A 6,670-nucleotide genomic window follows, 5' to 3' on the forward strand; every position below is an offset into this window, starting at 1 on the left:
ACTCACCAAGATGGCAACTGCCACAGTACTTCAATAACATACCATTCAAGTAATTCACTCATTGAAATTTGCGCAAGAATTACTTTAATTGTTTCACGCGAATGAGTAAGCGTTCGCTTAAAAACTCAAACGTGGAGATTTCATAGAGGAAGGCTCGTGCCCCGCATAAAGATGGCGGATGTACAGTCGCCTGGAGAATTGTGGGGCGACATTCTGCCCGCGCCCCACTGAATGATGGCGGCTGCGAATGTACTTTAATTTAAATCTGTTGCAAAGTCATTCGCAAACAGAAACTGGCCAAAAAGTATCTCGAAGAATAATATTACGTTGTCACGTCAGAGTTTTCTGTAATTTGAAACGCAAATACGATTCGGTAGATTACACCGTTGGCAGAGCACATGGGAAGCGAGACTCATGCCCCGCACAAAAATGGCGTCCTTAAATATACTTTTATTTAGTTTCATTCTAAACTGTTCATCCACACAAACTGACGCAAAAGTGCTTCAAGCGATAAATACAACACTTAAGAATATTATCTAATTGGAAAACGTGTAATCTGCAGGTTATATCCGAAAGAGTATCTGGGGAGAAAGGCTGTTGCCCCCCACAAAGATGGATTCTGTAACAAGAGTGAGTCCACCTAATAAGTGCTCAGATGGTTTCTATGGTTTAGAACCTATTCTAAATAGACCCTTGCGAAAATAAAATATCTTAAACAATAACTTTACCCGAGAACATTCAGAATTGTATGTAATTTGAAAACACAAACGTACGTACTTTAGATTATATGATAGCAGGTCATATGGGAAGCGAGGCTCGTGCCCCCTTCAAAGATGGCGCTATGGACAGCCACCTGGTGAATTGTGGGACAAAAGGCACAACATGGAGTCTGTGCCCCCTTCAAAGATGGCGCCTAAAAAAATACTTTCCTTGTTCATAACTCTAGAAGATAAGAATGCAAGTAATAATTAGGAAGTTATAACAATCAGTTTGGATCATTTTAAAATGTGTTGTGTAGGTTATAATTATTGTTGATCGATTATACTGTTTTGGTAAAATATATGTGAAAGGAAGGCTGATGCCCCGCTCAAAGATGGCGCTAGTAATTGCGCCTGGGGAATCATGGGACAAAGAGGGACTTCTATCTCATGGTGAAGCATAACTTATTTAAATCTCCTTAGAATCATTAAAAGAGGAGCTTGTCCGAATAAGTATTAAATGGACGAGACCCAGGTAAAATATAAACCTGGTTTATTTTTTAATATATTAAGATGTCAAAGACAAATTCAGTTGAAGTAACCCAACCATCTCTTTGATGTTATTGGTTGACCCAAATGCATATATTAGAAGTGTACTGTATTGTTCTGCTTGGCCCTGCACCGATGGATGTAATTCAATCCGAGTCTTTACCACTGCTTTAGGATAGGATGTAATTTATTATTTCAAAGCGTGAAGAGGCATTACGTTGATGTTATTGTCAATGAAAGAAAAGAAGCAAAGATTTGCATTTATATAGCGCCTTTCACGACCTCAGGACGTCACAAAGCGCTTTACAACCAATTAAGTACTTTTGAATTGCTGTCACTGTTGTAATGTAGGAAATGCAGCAACCAACAGCAAGCTGCCACAAACAGCAATTAAATAAATGACCGGATAATTGTTGGAAGAACTCCCCTGCTCTTCTTCAAATAGTGCCATGGGATCTTTTACGTCAACTGAGAGGGCATCCGAAAGACGACACCTCCAACTGAAGTGCCAGCTAGATTATGTGCCAATAACCTTCTGACTCAGAAGTGAGAGTGCTTCCACTGAGCCACAGCTGACACTAAACAGACAATTGAGACCTGCCAAGCTACACTTGACTCATTAGGATTGACATTCACTCACCTTGGTACTAAAATGTGGTCTATTTCTATGTGTGTCGCACATAAAACATTGGTCACGTGTTTTGATAAACAAGTAAAAGCTGAAGTCTGGAAATTTTAAATGAAATCAGAAAGTGAAGGAAATACATAGCATGCTCTTCAGCATCTGAAATAAAAAAGTAAAGTCGACATTTCGGGTGGGAACTCTTTGTTAGAATTTCAATATGAGGATGTCTAACCCCACAGATCTTCTGACAAAAGGTCTTTGACCTGAAGTGTTAACTCTGTTTCTTTCCTCACAGATGCTGACTGACTTGCTGTGTATTTCTAGCATTTTCTGTTTTTATTCCCACAGATCTTGCCCACTTCCAAATTTCAAATGGCCCATTGAGTAGTTCCTAATCGAACAAAACCTACTCCAAAAAATGCCAGCAGAAACAGCTGATCTGCAGTAGGAAAATGAAACAATCAGACAGATTGTGCAGCCGAAGCTCTCGGTGCGAGTGCACTGGGCTGACATCTGCTCCCAACAACCCTGCTTGTACAGTATATTTCAAAAATATTTTGTCTTAGAATGTGGGCAAGATGCATTTACCGCCCGTCCCTCATTGTTTGAGAAGGTGGTGGTAGGCTTTTTATTGTTTGTTCAACTGAATGGCTTGCTATCCCACGTCAGAAGGCAGTAAGAATCAACCATATGGTGTGGACAAGAGTCACGTGTAGGCCAGACCAAGTGGGTGGCAGGCTCCCTTCCCTGAAGGACATTAGTGAACCAGTAGGGTTGCATGAAAATCCGGCAGTTTTCTAGGTAATCTTAGTGCTAGCCCACAAATATCCAGATTTATTGAATTCATTTTCACACCTTGCCATTGTGGGATTTGATCCCCAGCACCATAACCACTACACAACTGTACCCACTGCGGTTCATGAGGTACTTCCCGAGGCAGAGCCGTGCTGCTGGGAGCAAGAGGTGAGCGTCAGTTTGTAGCAGTCCAGCTGAGAGGGAGCAGCACTGACTGATTTGTTTCCCAGTGTGAGATCAGCAATTTCTGTGAATGAATTTTTGTTTAATTAATTGCACTCACCTTGCTCCTAGGTTGCTGTGTGCTGTAGCGGCAGGGAGAGTTGCCACTCACATTGCAACTATTAGATGTCTAAAGTGCCAGATTGAAGAGACTGTCTCTTCTGCCTTCGAAAGGTTTGGCGACCAAATGAGACTATATTGCGAGACACTCCAGATGGGTCCATGCACTTTAACAAGTGTGCCCAATTATTACTCCTCAATTTTAATGAAAGCCATTATATCGACGATCAGCTCGTGTTCTGGGAAATTGTACAGGTGTTGTCATGGTTCCAGATGATAGCCTTGCCTTTCCTAGGTCAATGAGTGTTGGCTGGTTTCCTGCCTTAAAAAGAAGGCACCATGGGCGTGAGCCATGCTGTTGGTCACAAACGAACTACGCATGAGTGAAATCTGTAGTTGGTGCCATTGAGCAAAGGTGCACAGAGGTCCACATGGCTGCAAGCTAAGACTCCTTGGTCTTTCATGAACAAATTACATTTATTTAGCACTTTTAACATAGTAAAACATCCCAAGTTGCTTCACAGGAGCGATTATCAAACAAAATTTGACACCAAGCCACATAAGGAGATATTAGGACAGGTGACCAAAAGCTTGGTCAAAGAGGTAGGTTTTAAGCAGCGTCTCAAAGGAGGAGAGAGAAGCAGAGAAGTTTAGGGAGGGATTTCCAGAGCTCAGGATCTAGACAGCAGAAGGCACGGCCGCCAATGGTGAAGTGATGAAAATTGGGGATGCGCAAGAGGTTAGAATTGGAGGAGTGCAGAGATCTCGGAGGGTTGTAGGGCTGGAGGAGGTTACAGATATAAGAAGGGGCGAGGCCATGGAGGGATTTGAAAATAATGAGGAGAATTTTAAATTGAGGCAGTGCCAGACCGGGAGCCAATGTAGGTCAGCGAGCACAGGGGTTATGGGTGAACGGGACTTGGTTCGAGTTAGGATATGACAGCAAAATTTTGGATGAGCTCAAGTTTACAGAGGGTGCAAGGTAGGAGGCCGGCCAGGACAGCATTGGAATGCTACAATCTCCTTTTGCGCTGTTGCAGACTGCCCATGTGGTCAAGTATGGACAGGCTGAGAGATATCATTAAACTTGGATAACCATTGGCACATAATTCAGAGTGCTTGGCACAGATCAATGAATCAAGCCACCTTCTTCAACTCCAAACATCCTAGGTGATTGTTAATCACCCTGGGCTAATGGTTTTAATTGGCAGCTGTGCCTGGGGGATCCATGAGAAGGACAGGGCAAGTAATTCTGTGCAAAGAAAATAAAAAAGTTGCATTTATAAAGCGTCTTTCACAACTTCAGGATGTGCCAAAACCCTTCACAATCAATGAAATACTTTTTTTGAAGTGTAGTCACTGTTGTAATGTAGGGAAATATGGCAGCCAATTTGTGTACAGCAAGATCCCACAAACAGCAAATGAGATAAATGACCAGATAATCTTTTTTAGTGATGTTGGTTTAAGGATAAATAGTGACCAGAACACTGGGGAGAACTCCCCTGTTCTTCTTTAGATAGTGCCACATCTGAGAGGGCAGACGGGGCCTCGGTTTAATGTTTCATCCGAAAGAGGGCACTTCCAACAGTACTGCACTAGAGTTTCAGCTTAGATTATGTGCTCAAGACTCTGGGGCTTGAGCCCATGACCTTCTGACTCAGAATGCTACCAACGGAGCCAAATGACACTTATGTGGTGTGCTGCTTTTTAAGTCATAACAGCTGTTACAGGCTCGATGCAACAGAGCAGGACAAAGGACGCACTGCAGTCTTCAAAAGATTACTTGTGAAGAGGAGGGGGTCGAGCAATTCTCACAGAAGCAGGAGATCGACAGCATTGGCTGCTGCCTCCCACAAACCCTTCCCTACTGACTGTTATTAGATTCCAATTTGATAACCAGACCCGAATGTTAGCCGCAAACAATTTATATCTAAAACACATTTGGTGCGGGCTGTTCTGCAGAAATATTTGTCTTTCTCTCTCAACTGCGGACTCGGCTCTGGTTTCATAGCATCTCTCAGTATCTTACCACAAGCACCAGTTGGTCACATGCCAGCATCACCAGTAAGTATATACAGGCTCTGCAACCGTAGGGGGCATCACAACCGAGCGGCTTCCGGTTCTTATTCAAATTGCGCATTTATAAAAGGGAGGGGGGAGGGGGAAGAAAGTCACCTCAATCAAAGGGGTCCTGGAACAGTTTGGAGCTTGGACAATACCCCAGCACAGGAAACAGACCTCTCAGCCTTTCTCTGAGCCAGTGGGAAAGGATAAACACTAAGGGCTCAATTTTAAACTTAAATTGCGGGTGCGTTGGGGGCGGTTTTGGGGGGGGTGGTGGTGGGGCTGCAAAAATTGCAGAAATGCAGAGCGGGTTCGGAAGCTGGCTCCAATCCGCCGACTTCCGAGATCCCCACGGACGCACCTGTGTGCCCGCGAGCGTCCCGAACCCGGAAGTCCCGCCGGCAATTAAAGCCGGCGGGTGGATAGTTAAAGAACCAAATGTACCCTCATGAGGTACTTAAGGCACTTTACTTGTGACATATTAGGTAATTAGAACGATTTTTAACTAACCTGGGCGGTTTCCCACGGCTTCTGATTCACACCTGGTAAAACCAGACGTGAAGGGCCGGATCAGGCAAAAAGAAACAAAATAAATTAAATAAAAAACCATTGCACAAAGTTAAAACACAAAATCAACCTACCTTTCCACCCTGCTCCGATATCCGATGTCTCCCTCTCCGATCTCCCCCTCTTCCCCCCCCCCCCCTGATGTCCCCCCCGATTTCCCCCTCTTCACCCCCCAGATCTCCCCCTCTTCACTCACCCGATGTCCCCCTGAACTCCCCCTCCCCCAATGTCCCCCTGATCTTCCCCTCTCCCCCCCGAACTTCCCCTCTCCCTCCCCGATCTTCCCCTCTCCGCCTCCCGATTTCCCCCCCCCCCCAACTCCTGATCTTCCCCTCTCCCCCCACCCCCAACCCCGATCTTCCATTCCAGCACCGGATGACGTCTTGCTCTCTCTTTCTCTCCCCCACCCCCCCCACCTCGACGTTGCAGCTCCTGCCGGCAGCCAGCCTGTCAATCAGACTGGCTGCCGGGCGCAAAACCCGGAAAGAACTTTAATCACCATCAATTACATTGCGATCGTGTCGGAAACGGTAAGTTTTTTTTATTTGGGTTTGCCATGCGTGCCTTCACCCCCCGCTGCCAACTTGCCACCATTTCAAAATTGAACCCTAAGTTCCAGTCAGTCCAAGCAGCCAACTCACTGGAATTTACAGGAGTCAGGGTGTAACACTCGGTGTGATAGACAGTCAGGGTGCAATACTGGGATTTACAGATATTCAGAATGTAACATTGGGATTTATAGACAGTCAGGGTGTAATACTGGGAAATTTAGACAGTCAGGGTGGAACACTGCGATTTACAGACAGTCAGGCTGTAACATTGGGATTAACAGTCTAAAATTCCCAATGTTATTCCCCAATTCCCAACTGTCTATAAATCCCAGTGTTACACCCTGACTGTCAGTAAATCGCATTGTTACACCCTGACTGACTGTAACTCCCAGTGTTACACCCTGATTGTGTAAACCTCCATGTTACACTATGACTGTATGTAAATCTCCGTGTTGCAACCTGACTGTCTGTAAATCGCAATGTTACACCCTGGCTGTCTATAACTCCTAATGTTAACCTTGACAGTCTATAATCATAGA

Source organism: Heptranchias perlo, chromosome 33 (genome assembly GCF_035084215.1).
Source record: "Heptranchias perlo isolate sHepPer1 chromosome 33, sHepPer1.hap1, whole genome shotgun sequence".
NCBI classification, from domain to species: domain Eukaryota; kingdom Metazoa; phylum Chordata; class Chondrichthyes; order Hexanchiformes; family Hexanchidae; genus Heptranchias; species Heptranchias perlo.